Here is a 22,566-nt window from a genome sequence, read left to right on the forward strand (position 1 = left end):
AAAATGTTTCCACTACTTTATAGAAATGGTTGGGAAACCTTCAGCGCAGCCCACCCGGCTGGCTCCCCCTCTCTTGTGCCTCCGTGACAAGCGAGTCCACAGCACTTATGAAACTAAAGTGTCTTCTTTCTTCTCTGTCTTCTCCACTTGAGTTGTGCACTCTTCATGGAATTGCATAATTTTTTATTTTGGTAACATAGAGCTTAGCATAATGCCGGACAGGTAGGCATGTAAGCTTTATTAAATTCATGGAATAAATAAGCTAATGGAGATAAATGCTTTCTTAGGGATGTTTGAGTCTGTGGTTATTGCTATGCTTGGCCGGTTGTCTATGCGGTTAGTATTCGGGGGCTGCAGGAGAAGGCTTAGAAATGAGGAGAGTAAGAATGCTTCCTTACTTATTAGATCGGTGCAATGTAGAAGCTGCTTAGTCTCTAAAATACCTGTGTAAAAAATAATTGGTGAATTAAAGGGGAACCTTAATTTTCTTGAGGCATGCTATTAAGTTGTAAGTGTAGCACAATTGGACTGTATTTGTTTTTTGGAGCTGTGCCATGCCCAGGGACATTTAGAAGAAAAGAAAAAGCAAGAGAATGACTTGCAAGTCATATGACTATGACTAGTATAGTCATACAGGGCGCCTCTCTGGGAAGGGCTCTGTGCTTGGCACACAGTGCTCTGTGGTTGCTATTTAAAAACATTTTAAAAACAGTTTTATTAAGTAATCTCTGCACCCAACATGGGCCTTGAACTTACGACCCTAAGTCAAGAGTTGCATGGTCCTCCGACTCAGCCAGCCAGGTGCCATTTTGAAATTCATAATAATTTTGTTTTTGAATTCGTGTTTTGTAAATGAAGCCCGATGGGACAGGGGAGCATGTCCAGGAGCATGGAGCCCTGCGCCCTAGATGCTTGGCAGCCTGCTCCCCACCTCCCTGGGTCACTGGTCCTGCTTGGCCTGCCCCTACCCTGACCGTCAAGCAACCATCATCACGCTTTTGTCCCCGGTGGAAGTCTGGGTGGAAGGGGTGTGAGGGTCCAGTCTGCACAGTCCATGGTGTCTGGGGAGAGGCGTGGTGTTGGCCGTTTGCACCTGGGCTGGAATGCCGTAATGCGTTCAGCAGTGGCTCCGTGCCCCTCGCCCACCGCTAGTCCAGGTACGGCGTGTGTCCTAGTGCAGATGTGGAGTCCCTGGGGTGGCCTGCGCGTGGTGGGTTGGGCCGCATGCCCTATGGCAAAGGGAATTACCTGGCTTGACCCCCACACCCCCACCCCTGGCCTAGGTAGCGGCAGTCCAGCAGCTGGTGTGAGAGGGACCCTCTAGTTAGTGGGCTGCGCACTTACTCCAAGTCATGGGCGGGGCTCCCTGGTGCCTGTGAGGGTCTGTTCTGGCTCAGGGAGCATCTCTATGCTCACGGGAGATGCTATGAAATAGCAAAGAAAATGCAACATGATAAGTCAAGAGAGAGACCATGGAAGAAAGCAAAGCCAGATTTTAGTAACTTTGAGGTCATTTTTTATCTTACTTTTTGAACAATAAGTTAGCTCCACATTTTTATTTTGGATTTGGCCCTGCAAATTACGCAGCTGGCCTGGTGAGAGAAGGCGGTTAGAATGCATATGAAAAAGGGGCCTTCGCTTCATGTGCAGCAAGCTCTCTCCATGGGGATAGAGTGTGGTCAGTTTCCCGGACTTCTTATAGGAACAACATCTTTTAAGCTGCCTTGTCAGAGGTCCATTTTGTAAGGACCTCTAAATCCCTTTTCCTTTGATTTCGAGTGTTTGCCACAGCCTTCTTACGGACCATGATTTATTTTCCATGACTTTAGCTATGGGAGAGAGTGTAGTGATCAGAGGAACTTTAAGATTTCTTTTTTTCTTTCTTTTTTAAAAGATTCTATTTATTTATTTGACAGACGGAGATCACAAGTAGGCAGAGAGGCAGGCAGAGAGAGAGGAGGAAGCAGGCTTCCCGCTGAGCAGAGAGCCGGATGCGGGGCTCGATCCCAGGACTCTGAGACCATGACCTGAGCCGAAGGCAGAGGCTTAACCCACTGAGCCACCCAGGCGCCGAACTTTAAGATTTCTAATGCCTAAAGTTTTCCACTACGTAATATCTCATAAAAAATCATTATCTTTCATTGTGAACTGAACTAACTGGCATTTTGATTTTCTACATTAGTGGAAGCTTGTGGAGGAAAGTGCACCTCTTGGATTCTCTGAGGAGGCAGCCAGCTTGGCGGAAGGCCACGCACAGGTTTCTGAGCCTGCAGGTCTGAGGGCTGCGGGTCGTCCTGTGGTCCGTTGACCCCTGAGGGGGCAGCTTCCTGTGGGGTCTCTCAGGAGACGCTCCGTCACCCGTTTCCACTGTGAGGGAGGGCGCCACCAGCGTGTGGCAGGCCACATATGCATTTATTGTCCCAAAGCACTTGCGTTCCGGGCACAGAGCACAACCGTGAAGCTTTCTCAGACCTCGGACAGAACAGGCATCCCGAACCTGTGTTGGCGGCTTCTGGAAAGGATGAGAGGAACGTGGAACTGACGGGGTCAGGGCAGCCAAGCTATCATTGTGCGAGTCTCCCTAATTTTAGAAGGAGAAACAAGTTTGTGGTCTTCAAAAGCTCTTTTAAAAAACATTTGCTGCCAAACACCTGCTTTGCCGTATGCGCTAGTATTTCAGTAGTCCTGAAAGCAGGGGCGAGTTTTCACAGAAGAGTGTCATTCTGAGTGCAGAACCTCCCTGGAACCTGCTCATGGAAGCTTCTCAGGGTCTACTAACTGCAAGTGATAAGGTGACGACCAGAGAGACTGCAAAGACTGTGCAGAGAGACTGGTAAAATTAAGTCTGTTATTTCTTCCCAATTAAACTCTTTATTCCCCAATTCATGTCAAGAACATTTCCTGAGTACCAGTACTTACTAAGCGCAGGGCGCCTGGTCTCCGTCCCGCGTCTGACGGGGGCCACCCAGCTGAGCGGGGGCGGAGGGGAGAGGGCCGAAGGGTCAGACTCCTCCCTTACGTGGCCAACAGACAACAGAAAGGATGTTTTAAGTAGGACTCTGGCTGTGAGGGCCCTCAAGCTTGGTTAAGCAGGAAAAGGGTATTTTGTGCTGGTGTGACTGACGAGTCTAGGAACAGGACGGGTGTTGTGCGGCCCAGCGCAGACGTCGGAGAGCATCTCTCTCCTTTCACCTCTGCCCTGGGTCAGTCCGGCTCGCCTGCCCCCATTCGGTGCTTTCCCAGCCCCTGTCTCTGCGTTGTCAGGTGCACATCGCAGAGCCAGGGCTGTGGCTGAGGAAGGAACGGGCCGATGCCTGAGCCTGCCCCTCTTCTCCACCCTCAGAAGGGGCCCCCTTCGATTCTCGTGGATGACAATGGTGGGACCCTGGGTCCCCAAGTAACACTAAGGCTTTTATCTCATGTGCAAGAACCCACAGGCAGCATTCTTTCACTAGAGTGGGTGAGTGGGTACGCAAATACGTGTGTTAGGATAATAAAGTACAAAGTACTGTGGGTACGGGAGGACGGAAGAGAAAAAAAACATCTTGCGTTGGGGAAGTTGGAGCAGCTTTGTGAGTGCACCTCCAAAGCTGATGTGGTTTGGCTAGAAATGTGGCCATGTCTTCTGTGACCCTATCACATGGGGTCAGCAGGTGGCTGAGACAGGAACAGGCTTAGGGAAGAATCGGTATTTGAGGGGGAGTAAGCGTTGGTGTGGTGGAAAATACTTTGGGGTCATGTTGGGAAAGATCGCAAATGCTGGGTCAAGATTTTTTTTTTTAAGATTTTATTTATTTATTTGAGAGAGAACATGATCGGGGGAGGGACAGAGGTAGAGAGAGAGGGACAGACTCCCTGCTGAGCAGAGAGCCCAATATGGGGCCTGATCCCAGGCCCCTGAGATCATGCATGACCTGAGCCAAAGGCAGACCCTGACTGAGCCAGCCAGATGCCCCTGGGTCAAGGTATTTAACTTAGGCAATAGGGAGTCTCTGAAATGTGTCTCGGCCCAGGTAATTTACAAATACAGCTGCAGTTAAGAAACCAGTTAAGACAGTACCTCAGACCTTCCAGCAAGAAGATGGTAGCAGGAGTGGAAAGAGCAGGATGGAAGAGAAAATATGGGACTGTCAGGAAGAGTCAAAGATAACTCAGAGCTCTTGAGGCAAGTTCCTATTTATGGAAACAGGGAAGTCTGGAGAAGGAGCTGGTGGAGGAAAAGGAGAGAGATCCTGAGTTTGTCCTTGGAAGTATTGAGTTCTGTGTTCACACAGTGCACCCTGCCTGGTTGAGCACTGGGTGGAGACTCGGGCAGTGGAACAGAGTAGCTGCGGCTCAGTGACCCAGTGATTGTCGGGCAGAGGCAGTCTGGGACATGTCTTAGGCCGATTTGCCACCAACTTGTAGGGGCTCACAGTGGCGCATTTTCTGTTGCTTCTTTATCCAGGACAGGAAAAATGGAGGCTGTGGCTCTGTGCTTGAGTGATGACATGCTAGTGCAAAGAGTTTATGCTGTACTCTGTTGTGACGCATGTTCAATCGTTTTAGAATTGTGTACCCTCCTCTTTGGCCCTGACATTGGCTGTGTTACTTCTCCGTAAATGCTAAGTGGGAGTCCAGTGGGTGCTCTAATGGGTGCCACCTGACCTCATTTGTCTCTTAGAATGAAATCCAGGAATCAACAAGTTTGTTATAAGAGACCACATTTTATACCACAATTTAGAGGTTCCTTTTCCCAAGCCTGGGCTGCTGCCCATTCCTGCGGATGCCGTAAATGTTTCTATTCGGAAATATAAATCAGGGTTTCCCATATATTAGTATATGGGAAATATAAATATTTATATATGTGTTTATGTAATATAAATATGAATGTAAGGGTTTCCCATAAATTGAGAAATTGGTGATGAAAGCAGCTTTCTACTTTATAGTATTTCAGACTTCCTCCATCGCGGGGCTGGTTTGTATCATCCGGCATGGCTTGGGATCTCCTCTGGTTCTGTCATAATTTCTTCTGATACTATTCTTTATGAAAATGTTTGTGGGGATTAGGTAAAAACAACTGTTGAGAGCGAAGTTAATGGATCGCTATGGATAGCGATAATACTAACAGCGGCAGTAGTTACTCCCCGGACGTGCGTTTTTAACCCGGCTGGATAGTGGTTATAGGCAACAGAATGTTCAGACTTACTTTAAACACATACCAGTCAAACCCCAGTGACTGCAGAGCTACCAGGCAGAATAAAATCCACTTTTTACCTTACGGAACAGTAGGAAACGTAATGACAGGACATGCCCGCAGCCAGGAGCCGTGTCTGTGGGAGTGTGTCTGTTATTACAAGAACCCTTGTGTGCCGTCCAGGGTTTGCAATAGAGAGTTCTTCCCTCGCCGTTCTGCCTGTTTAAATTCTTCTGCTTGGGACATCTGGGTAGCTCAGTGGGTTAAGCCTCTGCCTTTGGATCCGGTCATGGTCCCAGAGTCCAGGGATTGAGCCCTGCATCAGGCTCCCTGCTCAGTGGGGAGCCTGCTTCTCCTTCTCCCTCTGCCTGCTGCTCCCCCTGTGCTTGAACTCTCTCTGTCAAATAAATACATAAATTTCTCTAGAGAAAAAAAAAATACTGCTTGTTAGAGCCTAGATTAGTTTTCCTCTTTGCCTGGAGCCACTCCTGCACCTGGGACTCTGATTTCTCCTTTTTTTTTTTTTTTTTTTTTTTTTTTTTTTTTTTTTTTAAGATTTTATTTATTTATTTATTTGACAGAGAGAGAGATCACAAGCAGGCAGAGAGAGAGAGGAGGAAGCAGGCTCACTGCTGAGTGGAGAGCCCGATGTGGGGCTCGATCCCAGGACTCTGAGATCATGACCTGAGCCGAAGGCAGTGGCTTAACCCACTGAGCTACCCAGGCGCCCCTGATTTCTCCTTTTTAATTTCCTGCTGCTTCTGTTTCTTCCAAGCCACTGTCCAAGTCTTGCTGGACGTTTCCGTCACCAGTGGGACTTGTGTCCTCTGTGAGGTGTTCAGGTCCTGCAGGACAGTGGTGGTCCCTAGGAGCCCCTTCTCTCACGAGGCTGCACAAGCAGGGGGAGCTTAGTATCTTCCTGTCAGTTTTACTCAGATGTCATTTTAAAGGTGTATGAAGGATTCATCTAGGTTTTTGACAGCAAACATTTGAAAAGAATTAAAGGAAAGTCAACTAATAACACAGACTTTGTATTAAATCATGGCACTAATGAAAATGAAATCCCTTGGGACACTTGAAGGGGTTTTTGAGGATAAATGAATTCATCCCATTTAGAATTTTCCTCCTGAAACACTTGAAAGCCAGGAAAGTGGAAGAAGTGTTTTCTTTATTTTAAAAGCATGCAAGATTTCCAATGAATGGCCTATTAATTTTTAACTTATAAAGGAAATTTAGATTGAGTTTGACTTTTTTAAATGGCAGCAATTGGATGCATTGAATAGACCAAAACTCTCATTATTAGACAACTGCTGGAAAAATACTCATTACAGCTTTATTTCACACCTTAAATAAAGGCTAATTCCCGCCCCCCCACTGTTTTTTAAAGACTTATTTTTATTTGAGAGAGAGCACTCATGTGCGTGTGAACACAAGTGGGGGGAGGGACAGAGGAGGAGGAGAGAGAATCTCAGGCAGACACTGAGCCGAGCAGGGGGCCCGATTCAGGGTTCCGTCCCCGAGCACTGACATCATGACTTGAGACAAGTCAAAGTCAAAAGAATGGCCACTTAACTGATTGAGCCACCCAGGCCCCCGTTTCCTTTTTTTTTTTTTTTTTTTTTAAAACGATTTTATTTATTTATTTGACAGAGATCACAAGTAGGCAGAGAGAGAGAGAGAGAGAGGAGGAAGCAGGCTTCCCCCTGAGAAGAGAGTCTGATGTGGGGTTCGATCCCAGGACCCTGGGATCATGACCTGAGCCGAAGACAGAGGCTTTAACCCACTGAGCCACCCAGACGCGCCCCCCTTTTTAAGATTTATGTACTTAGAGAACACACACACGTGTGTGAGAGCATGCATGTGTGTGCACACAAGTAGGGGTAGGAGGCAGAGGGAAGAACCACAAGCAGACTCCCCATGAGTGCAGACAGAGAGCCGGGCACAGGCTCAATCCTGAAGCAGGAGAGCAGGTTCTTGCCTCACAGAGTAGAACAATGAATCTTACGGACTAAGGAGAGTGAGCAAAGCCAGAGAGTTTTATTAAGGAAGGTTCCTGAAAAAGCTCTCAGGGGTGAGAGGGATCCTGACCGCGCTGCCAGTGAGGGCGTTTGATCTTTGCCATTTTATTGGGACTTTACCAGGAAACTTGCTGGTGGTTAGGTCAGTGGTCTGGAACTTGACATGACTCGTATACATTACGTGAGAGTCTTTGTTTCCTATGACATCTGTGATCTATAGATATGTTTTGCTAGGTCTGGTTAACCTCTATAGTTAACTTCTCTTTGAGGCTTGCTCATTTATTTATCTATTTATTTATTTTGCATGGTTATTTTCTATTTTCTGTGGTTACACTGTAATTATTAGAAAAAACATTCTAATCCTAGCAGTTGGGACAGGGAGTCTGGTTTTTCTTCCTTATCTCTCTTTTTGTTCTGTCTCAGTGTCTATGTACCTGAAATACCCTCAGAGGGGGTATTCTTTCTCTACCTAAAGTTCCAGCCTTTCCGTATTCAATCCCATGACCCGAGATCATGACCTGAGCTGAAATCGAGTCCCACGCCTGACCGACTGAGCCACACAGGCACCCCTAATTTTTTCTTTTCTTATATTCACTTAGCTTTTGCTTTTAATGAGTTGAGGACATGATATCATTTCCATCCAGATTGTTTGCATTTCTTTCAGGGAATAAACAAAATCTTCTACAGTTTAGAATTTTACTTTCCTATATACTACAAAGTTTAAGCCATATTTCCTTCTTTCCTGGGTTTGTCAATAACCAAATTAAATAATAGACACAGTATGAAACCAGTGAGAGCTTTAGATAAACTGAAAATTAATTATTGTATTTTTACATTTTTAGGTGTTTAGTGTCTTGTGGATTAAAAAAGATCTACTTTAATAGTTGTTAACTGAATTTTTACTTAATGGCTCTGCAAGAAGGATAAAAAGATAATACCCAATTTGGTAAAGGTACAGTGAAAACAGGTCCATTCATACATTGATTGTGAATATAAATTAGGAAATACAATCTTAGAAAACATTCTCAGATAGACCCCACACTTATATGTGCTCTTAAGTGATGTCTTATAATTGCACTTATAAGACATCTCAGCTATAAGCAAAAATGAGGCAGTGTTAGTGAAGTGTTAACCAGTCATTGAATATTTATACCTCATTTTTTTTGAGAGATAACTTCGTGTGAGACACTGTTTTAAGCATTTTGGGTGTATCATCTTATTGATCTGTCCCAACAACTTAATGATAGATGTGCTATTGTCAAAAAAAACATTTTTTTCTTCTTCTTCTTCTTTTTGACGAGGAACTTGAGGTACAGAGAGATTGTACAACTTGCCGAAGAGGTGGAGCCAGAAATGGAAGCCGGGCTGTTTGACTCCAGCGTCAGGACCACACAGAGATTTTCCTGGGCCAGGGAAACATGTGGAGAGGGTGTGTGCTTGATAGGCATGGTAAAGGATGAAGGGCCCTAGGTTGGGAAAGTATGGAAGGGGCTTTAAAGACAGGGATCAACAAGAAGGGCCCAAAGTGTCCCTGTCCCGTACAGCCCCGTGGTCGGCTTTTGAACCCTCCTTCCCCCGATGCCAGCGGGGGGCATCTGACTTGGGCTGAGCCGGTCAGAAATCCTTGCACTGCTCAGGCCACCTGGTCGGTTCTGGGTTCAACAGGTAGCCCACACGAAGTCAATTAGAACTGATAAGTTTTCATTCTGGAAATTTCACTGGCATTCTTTACAAGGAGATGCTCTCTTTTCACTTGACTGAGAGCTGGGAAGACGTAAGCCTGCGGGCAGACATCCTGCCGCGATTACGGTAAGACCCAACTAGAAAATGAGGATCAGATGGAGAAAAGCAGAGGCAAGAGATGTTGAGAGAGAGATCAAGTTCTGATGAAATCTCCTGGATCCAGCTGTGGGTCCCTTTTCCTTCCTCTCCTCTCTTCTCTCCCCTCCTCCTCTGCGCCTCCCCGCCCTCCCCATTATTTGCCCTTGAGAGAATTCTAGCATAAGAGGTGAATAGAATAGGTGTAGGAACTATCCAACCTGGGCAGATCCTCCTTTCTGCTCCTGGTTTGAAGGAGGATCTGTTGAATTGCATCAAGAGTACAAAACCGAGTGAGAGCTCTGTTGCCTGGGAGATCTTCTGAGCCTTTCGGGAGAAACCATGAGAAAAGACTTTGATCACTGATGCTCTCTGGAAGGCAGAGCCATGGGACCATGGACCAAGCCACTGTTGGGCTTCTGAGAAATCTGTAAGCTGTGAGACCCATCTGTGATAAGTCCTTTGTCCCTAGGCCCAAAGTGTTGGGTGTAGGGAATGGGAGCACAATACGTATCATGTTTCTATGTTGAACATATTCTTTTTTTTTTTTTTTTTTTTGATGCAATAAGGTGATTTTAGTAAGGCATAGGGACAGGACCCATGGGCAGGAAGAGCTGCTTGTTGTTGAACATATTCTAATAAATGGGCCTCTGCTTTGAGAGCCTGGATGTTAGAGTGATTAATTTACTTAGTCTCAGAAACTTGAGGGAAGAAATTAGAAACCCTATCAAATGCGTTCATCAAAAACTTATTATCCTGAGATGACCTATTGCATCCTATCATGTACTTTGTAGGAATCAAATCCTAAATGAGTAGTCAACAGTGGAGACAGGATGCTATTATCAGATATGAAATAACATATCTAAGCTTTGCACCTTTTCTAGAGATGTGCAGTTCCCTTACAGCATGTCATAAAATAGATGCCTGCATAAATTGGTCCTGCTAAAGGCCGGTGCCCTTTAGTGAGACTTTCTGAGCCAGGGTCCAAATGAATGTTTGTAAAGGATTTTTTGAGAAGACTTTTTTTTTTGTATGAAAACATTATTATTAAAGTAAAATGAATACTCTCCTAGTAAATATCTTAATTTCTCTTGATTTATGTTCGCAGTATCCACTCACCTCTGGTTCGGCTTCTGCCAAAATACAGGCCTTTATGGCAGCTGCCTCCTGTGCACTTTCTTACTTTGTTTGTTGTGAAGTTGATAAATGATGCTTGTAAATAAATAGTCATCTCATTTTACTAAAAGGTATATTTAAATTTTTCATTATACATTTAGGAAAACGATCTCGCTTTTGTTTTGAATTCACTTGGCAGTAACCAAGATCTCTAGCTTAAAGGTCAAGGAGTTTATTTTAAAATGCAGCTTCTTTGAACAGTTATTTATAGTAAGATGATACTACCTGATTTTATCTAGTTTATTTTGTTGGAAGATTACATTTCAGCCTAAAGGGTTTATGCAACACATTTTCTTTTCTGGCTCCCGAAGTTGGCTCTGGAAAGATTCTTGCTACATTGTATTAGGCAGAATCCCACACCCTCTCCCACATTTTCTGGTGATGTGCCATTTTCTAAATATGTCCTGCCGGTTCCAAAATGAATATCAATATCTGGAAGCAGTTGGAGAATGTCACTTTAGCTCTCGTGTTAAAGAGCGGCACACAGTTTCCTAGATTGTGTCCTTTTCCTCTGTGGGCTTTTCAGATGATTTACTTTCTTCCCTCAGCCCCCTTTTAAAAAAACATTCAACACCAGTATATTCAGAACCACTGCTATATTGGTTGGCCTTTATATCAACTTTTATCTAGAAGCCTGATGTAAATTCTGATCTGTAGAAAGAGTGAGATCGTTCTCCGATGACGGTTTTAATCTTCTGGTTTAAGATATTTTTCACTAATAATTTCTCTCTTAAAAATCTAGTCCTTGGGGTGCCTGGATAGCTCAGTGGGTTAAAGCCTCTGCCTTCAGCTGAGGTCATGATCCCAGGGTCTGGGGATGGAGCCCCACATCGGGCTCTTTGCTCAGCAGGGAGACTGCTTCTCCTCTCTCTCTGCCTGCCTCTCTGCCTACTTGTGATCTCCATCTGTCAAATAAATGAATAAAATCTTAAAAAAAAAATCTAGTCTTCTTCTAAAATTTCCATTTTTAATCTCTAGGGTTTGGGTATAGGTTACTTGGATGGGTGGCTTTTAAAGTTAATTAATGGTCATCTTGAACAGAGGTTTTTAATCTTTTTTGATTTGGTGGCCTGGCCAGTAAGTTTGTTTTTATTTTATTTTTAAAAAGATTTTATTTATTTATTTGAGAGAGAGAGAGTGTTCCCAAGTGCTTGAGGTGGGAGGTAGTAGAGGAAGAGAATCTCAAGTGGATTCCATGCTGAGTGAGGAGCCCAATGCCGGGCTCGAGCCCATGACCCTGATCGTGACCTGAGCTGAAACCGGGAGTTGGTCACTCAATTGAATGGGCCACCCTGGTACCCCAGAGGTTTATTTTTACATGACATATACCCACCTCTGTGCAAGAACATATTGTAAATTATGTTATATAAATTAATATAAATAATTTATACTGGTGTCTATTATGTATGTATAAATAGACAAAACCTAGGAATCAAAGGATTTTATGGAAAAAAAAGTCCATTGTTTTCTTCTTGAGCCCAAATGTACCTCACTTTAGAGACCACAGATTTAGAAAGCAAAGGTTATTCATTGCACCTAAATGGTTCTTTTCGAGCTGTAACACTAATCCCACTTTGATATTTTTGAAGAATGTGGCTTTTTGTGAATTTCAGAATCAACATAACTTTAATAGAATTTCTGGTCATGATTAATTGCTATCAATTCTCTATTAAGAGAATGTGGTTACCAGATCACCAGGATAAGATCTTACAATTTTATTATGAAATATTTAAGAAATGCAAAGACTGTACCATATGACAGTTGCGCATACTTCTGTCTACCTTTGCCTTCCTCCCGCAGAGGGATCCATTGTTTTGACATTGCTATTTCTTATTCCTGTGCACTTACATACCTAGATTTGGGTCCCAAACAAGGAGTTATTGTTTTACATGTTTTAGTATTATGCAAAGCAAACCTACAATGTATAGTATGTATTTGTCTACAACTTTCCCCCACTCTGTACACGTGGATTAAGGGGAGCTCTAGTTTACTTTTTCCCGCAGCTGTATAATATTACAAAGTGTGAAAATGCCACAGTTCCTCTCTCCTTCTCTAAGGGACTTTTGTTTCTTTTTTCTTTTTCTTTTCTTCAATTACAAATCATCCTGGTAGAACTTCTAGTGGAAATCTGTTACGATTTTCCTAGGCTGTACCTAGGATTGGAAGCACTCAATTGCGGGATGTGTGCCTCTTCTCGTCTGTGAGATGCCTCCCCCCCCCCCCCCCCAGTGCACGTAGGGGTTCCCCGCCTCAGAGTCCTCGTTTACGCCCGGTATTGTCAGATTATTTAATTTTTGCCGCTCTGGCGGATGTGAAATAATATCTCATTGTAGCTTTAATTTCTCTTTTCATAATATGTTTATTGGCTATTTAGTTTTTATTTTCTGTAAATTGCTTACTCGTATATTTTGCCCGATTTTCTATTTTTTTCCTTGAGTTTTCTCGGCTGCCTTTGCATGCTTGTGCGTGCGCATACACACACACACACACACACACACTGATTCAGTGACCTTCACTGAAGGTCCGTAAAAAAGTAAAACAGACTTGTCTTTCTTTCCCCGTCTGGCCCTGGTACGGTATCCTATCATATCCCTCTCCTATAGAAAAGTCAGTGCTTCCCCTGCAAGGTGACATTACAGAGTCAGTAAGTAGGCTGTCATTTGGTTGCTCAAAGACATCTTGCAGGCTCAGGACTGTCTGGGAAGATGAGCCAGATCCGAGAGAAATAACGATACGGGCCTTTTGTAAGTCTCACGGTTTGGTTTAGACGTGTGTGTCCTGATCGTGGCGCATCATCCTCTCGTTTCCCTCCTCTTTCAATCCGGTTTCCAATGTTCGGATCCTGCCGACCCTAGAGTTGTGCTGAAAAAAGACCTTATACCTTCAGACACTTAGAAGATCTGTAGCTAGAGAAGCGGAGGCGTTCACGGCAAGAGGCGAGAAAGAGGAGTAGCTTCAAGTAGGGATAACCTGAGTGTGGTCCCGAGAGATGGGCGGCTTCCCCAGCTGATGGGATCTGCGGGTTCTCGGGTTCTCGGATTCCATCTGGATCCATGTGAATCAAAGGATGATTTTAACGGTGAAGCTGGAGAAGGTTTGCTTTTAAATGCAGAATCCCAGTCCAGGTTGACCTGCCTCAGAAAGGACCCCTCCTCCCCTAATCTCTCCAAGTGACTGAAGCCCGAGGGTGGGGGGGGGTAGGGGGGGTGGGGGGGATGGGGGGTGGAGGGTGGGTGGGTGGGTGTTGATGTGTGAAATATATCTACGGTTGTCCCCTGCCGAGCCACCGGAGTCTCTCCCAGTGAGAGCTTCATTGTCGTGCAATTAATCCAAACATTCCTCTTGAAAGAAACAAGAGAATGGAGGGGCTCTGAGTAATGTGTGTGTTGATGATCACTAGACCTTGTTGCTAGACGCTCTTTTGTATTATTGCAAGGAAAATAAGTTTTTCAGGAAGACAAGAGAAGGTAATTTTGCAACACGGGTCATTTAGGGAATGGGCTGGGCCTGGACTGGAGAGGCTTCCCTCGTAGGGAAGAGTCCAGGGGAGCATGGGATTTATTAAGAAGAGGAAACCAGAGGTGGGATGAAGGGGGCATCAGGATTTTGCTCAGAAATGAGAACATCTTCCTTTTTTCCTGCTTCTCTGTTGCAATAACTTATATTGCTAAAATCCTGGATCATTTTAACTGCTCAGGTTTAATCTGGACATTTAATGACCATTTCTGACATTGTTTCTATTTAGCAATTTTCTACTGAGTATCATTAGCAGCCCGGGGTTGTACACCCACACAGCAGTCCTTTCCGCGGACTTTAGAGCCTAAGAAGGAATCAGATATTGAAGCCAAACTTAGGCAAAGCATGGGAATGTAAGTAAGGCTCAGTGTCTTCCCATCTCACAGGATTACTGTGAGGATTTACTGGGTCCCAAAAGGCTCAGAGAAAGTTCTCAGTAAAATGTGGCTCCTCCCCGCCTTCTCTCCGCCTACACCACCCCCCCCTTCCTGTCATCATACTCTGGGAGGTCTGATTCTGATCTGCGGAGGTCAGTACTAAGAGGTTAGTGAGTAGTAGTTGTGGTCAGAGTAGTAGTTGTGGGAGAATTATTTATAAGGTGCAAAGATAGGGAGGAAGTGATTTTCTATGGGAGGAGATATTTGGGGTACTAAGTGAATGGTTTAAAGAACAGGTAGGCACAGTGTTTGTAAATGTTGCAGTTTAAGTTTCAGTAATTTACAACTTGTTGAGGACAAAGGGTAGGCTGGAGTGTCCCTGGAACTGTTTATGGGGGGACCCTAACACAGCTCTGTGAGGCAGCGCTGGCATCTGCTCTTACTCGTTGTGTCCCAGCACGTGGCCCAGGGTTAGCCCGTGACGTGCCACGGGGATGAGCTCAGTGCTAGCCGGAGTTCTAGGCTGAGAAGTCTGAAAAGTAGGGGATTTGGGATTATCAGAGATCATAGGGAAAGAATTCAGGATAATAAAAACAAGGAGTTGAGCGAAATTGGAAAGAGCATTCCTAAAATACTCTATCACCCTCTTCACAGAGCCTCAGTAGCTCCCTCTGCCTCGTTAGCTTGCCTCGTGTCCCTCCCCATATTGGCCTCAAGTCCATTGCTGGCTGGCCGCACTCTGCTGCTTCCTCCACCCATTCAGTAATCCCAAGCCATGACTCTTTCTCCTCTTTCCAGTGGACCCAAACCATGGCCGTCGGTTAAGATCTGCTTCCAACCCCATTTCCCCTTCCTCTCTGCGCAGTTCCTGACACTTTCAACTACTTGGGAACCCCCTTGTCAACTCCAGTAGGATTTTGTTCGCTTGCTTTGGAAGTTCCCCAAGGGCTAGGGAATCTTACGATTTTCTGTTCTTACCAGTTCTGTTTCTTTCTTCTTCCTTTCTTTCTTCCTTCCTCCCTTTCTTTCTTTCTTTTTAAATATTTTTATTTATTTATTTATTATTAATTTGATACAGAGAGAAAAATCACAAGCAGGCAGAGAGGCAGGCAGACCAAGAGGGGAAGCATGCTTCTCGCTGAGCTGAGAGCCTGACGCGGGGCTCGATCCCAGGACCCTGAGATCATGACCTGAGTGGAAGGCAGAGGCTTAACACACTGAGCCACCCAGGTGCCCTCACCAGTTCTGTTTCTTGCAAGTGGTAGTTTCTTGCTAGCTAAACTCCAACTGTCTGAGCGCAGGAGCAGAATAGATTTAGATTTTTGGAGAGGGGACTATTTGGAGCAAAATCACAGAGGGGTAAATACTTTCCTTGTGGCTCATCTCAGGCTTCCAACTTGAAGTCTCCGAGGTTTGGGAAGAGATGCACACCGTCAGATCCTGAGCCAGAGAGAGCCAGCTCCAGCGCACCATTTAAAGGGATCCCCCACTTCCCAACTCGTTATGCAATCTCTGGAACCAGTTATTAATAGATTTAAATAACATGCTTTCCTTTCTAACTCATGCATGAGACAGGGTGGTCATTTGTCCTTGATCATTGGATTCTTCTGTTCGTGGGTGCGGTGAAGAGAATTCTTCAGCTTTAGACTAATTTTCTAGTTTCTAAAAAAAAATATTTTTACAGGCTTCTATGTTAGAGCGACAATCAAGAGGTTGTGGGATTGGATCTGAGCAAAGTTTTATAGCTCTTTGTTTGGACAGCCTGTGAAAGTAATTCTTTGAAAGACTAAGTGCATAGCAGATGTTCAATAAATATTGGCCAGATGATTGATCTAAGGAAAGAGTCAAGGAAGAGGAATAATTTCTTTGTATATCCAGTGGAATTGTACAACAGATTGTAAAAGTAACATAAAACAAGAAACCACATGGCTTCATGTTTATCTAATGTCCTCTTGGATCAGTGGTCACGAGGGTGGCCAAGGATTTGCCTGGCACAGTCAGGAAGCAGGAGTTCATTTGAGCTTAGTGTAAGTACAGGCATTTATAGAGAAAATGTACTAATTCTTATCTTGGATAAGTAACAGATAAGGCAGTTTTTGTAAAGTAAAATTAGGTTTAGAAGCAATAGAAGAATGGGTGAATTCAAGAGCACCTAAAAGGAATGGTAAAAGTTGGGTCCATTGTTTTCCTGGGCACATGATTTTTTTTTTTAATCTGTTTTCTTCTTTGGGGAGACTAAAGACACTGAACCCAGCATTATCCTGCTTATTTGAATTGGATTTCCTAATTGAAACTAACTACTGCTGCACAGATCATCTAGGTAAGAAAGTTAAAGCCTGTTCCCTTTAATAAACACTGCTGAATTTGGAAGACTGGCTTAGCCAAAATCTTATTTTATAACTCGAGATTCTAAAAAGCAATAGAAAATCGGCCCCTTAGCATTTCCCAAAATATTCCAATCCATCTGCTTGAAAAAATTACTGCCAGCTACTTTAATTTGTTCAAAAGAAGGAAAACACATTGACTCTTAAAGCTGTGTGCTGGGTTTTTCAACCTCCATTGAAGTGTATTTAGAACCGACCAGCAGAAGGGTGTAGGATTACCCGCAGCTCCCTGCAGCACCTTTCTCTTGTTCAAGCAAATGTTGTACAAACTTGAAATCTTACCCTCTTTGGAGCTTTATCATCCTCTTTCCTAACATGCTCATTAAAACAAAACAAAACCCGTCAGGGCCCTAACCTTTTGCCCCCCCTTGTATTTTTATGGATTTGAGCAAAACCAATGAAATAGTTATAGGCTGAGTGTTCGCCTCTTGCCTGTAAAACCCTGGGACCTATAAATCAGGTTTTTCTTTGACTTTGTTATATTCTTAATTGTTTGGTAGTTTTGTAACGGAAAGAGGATCGAATATCCGAGTTAGTCACCCCAAACCTGTCATCTGATAGGATATTTCTGAAGGAATTAAGGTCTTCCTGGTTAGTGAAACGAAACAACAAAATCACTGATGGTACTTAGGTTGTAGTTCTAATTCCCACTATTTAGGCCTGCATCCATGTTAAATTTTTTTTTTTCCCTACGTAATTGTATGCAGTTTTTCAGATGGGAATTCTGGGGATGTTTAAAGGCCCTGCTTGAGCGAGATAAGGCAGTAACAGCTGGTGGTAATGTGGCAACGTAGACTTTCTCAGGTGCCGTTTTCTTCATGTTCATACTGAAAGATCCATAATGAAATTGGAAGCAATAGAGATGACAGGCGCCCCCAGCATGGGTCACAGTTTTACAGCAGTCCTCTTCAAAAGTGCTGGTAAAAGAGAGTCTCCCCAGAAAGCTTGGATATGGATTTAAAAGTAAAATAAAAGGACCTGACTCAAATCAAGAGTGGTCTTGGAAGTGGTCTCACTTTGTGATGTAAAAATATTACATAATCGAGTTTAAAGCACTGACAAAAGTGGGGCGCCTGGGTAGCTCAGTGGGTTAAAGCCTCTGCCTTCAGCTGAGGTCATGATCCCAGGGTCCTGGGATTGAGCCCCACATCGGGCTCTCTGCTTCGTGGGGAGCCTGCTTCCTCCTCTCTCTCTCTGCCTGCCTCTCTGCCTACTTGTGATCTCTGTCAAATAAATAAAATATTTTAAAAAATTTAAAAAAATTTAAAAAAATCTTAAAACACACAAACAAAAAGCACCGATGAAAGAACTAGCTGTCTCTCTGCGGTGAGTACTGTTGTAATCATAACGCAGACTGATACCCGTCCATAGTAGTATTCTGAAGACGTACAGCCCCATAGTTTGAACTTTATTTTCTATTAAAATCTCCACTTTGTAGTTGCATTTTTTTCCCCCAGAGTGGTAGTGGTGGTGTGTGCGGGTCGTGGTGTGTAGTCTGACCTGCACGATGAATCTGCTTGGGTCTGTTTCATTCTTTTCACCAGCCCTGGAGGCCCTCAGGCCATGTCTCTTACTTGTGCGGGAACTCATCTCTCAGTGACTCCGCCGACAGCCACCACTGGTGGAGTGAACACCTCTTACCGTCACCAGTGCTGCTCTTCTTTCGTGCCGCTCTCCGAGATAGGGGAGACCCCCCTTCTAGACCCACAGGGCTGTCGGTCCTCTCACTGGCGATCACACGTGACGAGAGAACCAGGTTCTCACAAACCCTCTGACTGATGCTACTTAGCAGCTAACTTCTAGCAGGACTCAGAAGTCCTGGCATTCGTGCCATCGGGGCACGGGCCAATTTGCAATTTCTTTCGATGCTCGTGTGAGTGGGGGGCAGCTCTCTCTCTGTCTCTGTGGAAGTCTGCTAGGAACAGGGGGCAGTGAGCAGGTGACGGCTGGTTTCCCTCCTCTGGAGCTCTCGCCCTTGGTTTACTGGCATAGGCCACTCCTTTGAGGCTTTCTCTGACATGGTATTTTCTAGTCTTTTTTGTTTGCTCGCCACTGGGTCTCCTTAGGTGATGCATTTCTAACGTTGAAATAAAAGAATACAGTTGTTTTGTCCTGATGGATGTCCAGTAATACTCGGGACTGTTAAGCACAATGAAAGATCATTTCACTTTTTCTGTGTGTGTGTGTGTGTGTGTGTGTGTGTGTCTTTGTTTTAGTGGTGGGGGTGGTGGTGGATAGGGGTTGCTTCATCGATTTTTAAGTTTATCATTTACTAAAAAATTTAAAACTGTCTGCTTTATAAATAAATAGCCTTAATGGAGGACCTATCGATAAAAAAGGAACCTGTTTTGGTTATATTTCTGGGAAGCAGTGATTATATTAAGTTTTAAGATTCTATTCAGCTAAGACCCGATTAAAGCAAAACCAGGAATTGGCCATCTGGAAAATACTATTAATGGATCCCAAACTGTCGTTGTCACTTGAGTCATGTAATAGAATTTGCACTGGAGAAAAATATGGTGGGTTGAGTAGAATCCAAAGTCTATGAAAACGTCTTCTCTTTCTAATTCTATTCGTTCTTTGGGCCAATTTATTTTGCATGTCATTCCCAATTAACCATAATTCCTCTATCACTTATGTACATAATTTAACATTTAGTTTTTGTCGTCCATGTTGCTTGTTGTTTGATGATGCTGTCTCCCCAAGTGGACTGTAAGCTTCTGAGGAACATGAACCAAGTCTTTCCTTTTTCTCTATATTCTGCAGTGACTAACATGGTTCTGGACATAAGATAAAGGGTTAATGAATATCTAGTACTATGTAATGTGGGGAATGATTTTTGGGTCAGTGTGTTTACCTTCTTGTTATTTTTATCATCTGGTTTCATAGTTTCTGCTCTGGAGCTTTTTGGAGCCTTATTTCATTTGCTTCGGCACCTAGCAATACCCAGTCACAAATTTTCACCTATTGGTGGAATGTGACGTTTTAAGCCTTATAAGATCTTTTACTCTCAGAGATTGGGAAACTCAAGTGTATAATATAATGGAACAGATGGCGGAGGAAAGGGAGACAGTTCCCAGTATATTCGACTGTAGTGGATTTCGAGAATTGTGGATACTATCCTTTTGATTCTTTGGGTCAAACATCATATATTTTATTGATAAACACTTTGGCATGTTTTGGCATCTTTCCCAAGTATGGAATGCTTCTGTACTTGGCCTTTTCAGGTGTTATGGTAGTAGAGCTTTATACATTTTTTAAAAAGTTATTATTTATTTGTCAGAGAGATACAGAGAGAGAGAGAGAGAGAGAGAGCAAGAGCGCACAAGCAAGGAGAGCTGCAGGCAGAGCAGACAGAGGGAGAAGCAGGCTCCCAGCTGAGCAAGGAGCCCAATGTGGGGCTCGATCCCGGGACCCCAGGATCATGATGTGAGCCAAAGGCAGACACTTAATTGACTGAGCCACTGAGGCATTCCAGTGGTAGAGGTTTTAAAAGTTTGTTGTGAGGGAAAGGAAAACAAAAGTGGGAAACATGATTGTTCTGATTTCTTTTTAAGATTTTATTTATTTATTTGACAGAAATCACAAGTAGGCAGAGAGGGGGAGAAACAGGCTCCCCGCCGAGCAGAGAGCCCGATGCGGGGCTCGATCCCAGGACCCTGAGATCATGACCTGAGCCAAAGGCAGAGGTTTAACCCTCTGAGCCACCCAGGCACCCTGATTGTTCTGATTTGTAAATGAATCATACGGACTTATAAAATTTGTGGAGCTGGGAAGTGTCTCAGAGATGATACTGTCCTGTTCTTTCATTTTTATAGGTGAGAAACTCAAGGATTTGTGTGGTCAAGTAGGAGACGTAAGGTTAATAGTTAATAAAAGTCAAGACTAGAACAATATTGTGAGTAGCTTGAGATAATCAATTTATATTATTTCTCAGTTCTCTGGCCCAGTTTGTACAAAGTATTATTCTGTAGATAGATACCTGAGAAACCCACACATTATGAAAAAGTATACATTTTAAAAAATGTTTTATTTATTTATTTGACAGGCAGAGATCACAAGTAGGCAGAGAGGCAGGCAGAGAGAGAGGAAGGGAAGCAGGCTCCCCGCTGAGCAGAGAGCCCAATGTGGGCCTCAATCCCAGGACCCTGGAATCATGACCTGAGTGGAAGGCAGACGCTTAACAACTGAGCCACCCAGGCACCCCTAAAGTATACATTTTTTAAGAAGAAAGTTTTTCAAAAGGTTTTTTTGTGTGTATGCATGTATATTGAAGTATTCTGCAAAATAACCTCACATGGAATATAGTTGAGAGGGAAAATACCATGTAGTTGGGGGGGAGGCATCTATTTGAGGAATCTAGGTCATAATCTAAGTCTGTTAATTATAAACTGTATGACCTTGCAATAAAAATCATACAGTCCTCAGAAAGTCAGTTGGTATTGGGGCACCTCATGGCTCAGTCAGTTAAGCATCCCAATCTTGGTTTCAGCTCAGGTCATCATCTCAAGGTCATGAGATTGAGCCCCGTGTTGAGCTCTGTGCTGAGCATGGAGGCTGCTTAGGATTCTCTCCCTGCCTCTCCCTCTGCCCCGTGTGTGTGTGCGCGCACTCACGTCTCTCTCCCTCTCTCAAAAAAAAAAAAAAAAAAAAAAAAAAAAAAGTCAGTTGGTGTAATCATTCAGAAATTAAAGAATTAGGCTAGAATCTCTCTGGGAGCCCTTTTAGTTGTAAAATTCTGTACAAAAATGAAGCAGTGGTCAGCATTTGGAACTTGACATGATCAAAACTTTATGAAATCAGAATGGAGACTGATGTATCTCGTGTCTCACCAAACATGTCAGCGGCTCAACATTTAGAATTTCATTTCTGGATTCCAGACTCTATCTATGCATTGGGCTCTATCAGTGTTCTTCCAGGTGATTTCTATTTCTTAGGCTTCATTTGAATATTTCTTCTTTGTTTGGAGCTTGTCCTAGGAATATGAATAATGGGAGGAGATACATATAACCTATAAACTTATTACTTAGGAATCATTTGGCTCTTCCAGGTGAATAGTCCATAAGTGTCTTAGATGTATTGATATATTAAAGAATGAGGAAAATTAGGTTGTTTAAACTTGAAGCAATTTTTTTTTTTAAGATTTTATTTATTTGAAACAGAGATCACAAGGAGGCAGAGAGACAGGCAGAGAGAGAGAAGAGGAAGCAGGCTCCCTGCCAAGCAGAGAGCCCGATGCGGAGCTCGATCCCAGGATCCTGGGATCATGACCTGGGCCGAAGGCAGAGGCTTTAACCCACTGAGCCACCCAGGTGCCCTGAAGCATTTTTTTTTTTTTAATTGTAAAGTGTTATAACTGCGCTAGGGATTAATTTTGTTGAATTAGTGTGTTTTGCCTGGTAAGCTTCCTTTATTTTATGTTCTGTGGAAAGTAGATCCGGGGTCTCTTAGTTATGCTCACTCTTATTCAAGGAGAGTGTCCCAGGAGGGCAAACAAAAAACCATCTGGTTGTACTTAGTGTCATTTGACCTTGTCCTGAGTGGTGGGATTTGCTGATTTGGGGGAACTCAAGGGGTCCATCTTCCACCAGCTGAAGCTCAAACTCTCGAGTAGTTCTGGTAGCCTTAAAATTCCCGCTGCCTTTCTGTCGAGGCCGGCTGGTCAGCAGTGACTCCCAAAGAGCCGTTTGCAGTCTGTTTATAGGGTACTTTTAGTAGGTTCTGTGTGGCAGAGGCAATGCGCAGCCCGGGGGGTGGCAATATTTTCCTTGTTGGGGGAAGGTGAATGGGTGGTAGGAGATGATACGCGTAGGATGAACTCTGAGCATCCGGTCTGGCACATTTTAAGTGCAAGATAAATGTGTTATTATCTCTGCTTTATAATTTTATCTCTAGGTAGGCAGTCAACAAGCAGACTTATGTATTTGTTAAGACTTGCGAAAGATCTTCCAGAATATTTTATTTATTGTACAGTTTTAGCACAGTGTCCGTTCTTTTGTTTAATTTTTTTGAAAAGAAGCTAACTTGTTCTGTGGCTTGAGTAGCCTTCATTTTGGGGATTAGCAATGAGGGCCTTAATATGTACTGAAGGCTTTTGTATC

General features: G+C 43.8%; 1 protein-coding gene across 3 annotated transcripts in view; it reads left to right on the forward strand.

Annotated features, from left to right (window-relative positions):
* HECW2 (HECT, C2 and WW domain containing E3 ubiquitin protein ligase 2) overlaps window positions 1-22,566 on the forward strand; it is a 368,631-nt gene that overhangs the window by 97,361 nt on the left and 248,704 nt on the right. The gene's annotated exons all lie outside the window — the stretch shown is intronic.

This window comes from Mustela lutreola, chromosome 3 (assembly GCF_030435805.1).
Source record: "Mustela lutreola isolate mMusLut2 chromosome 3, mMusLut2.pri, whole genome shotgun sequence".
NCBI lineage: Eukaryota > Metazoa > Chordata > Mammalia > Carnivora > Mustelidae > Mustela > Mustela lutreola.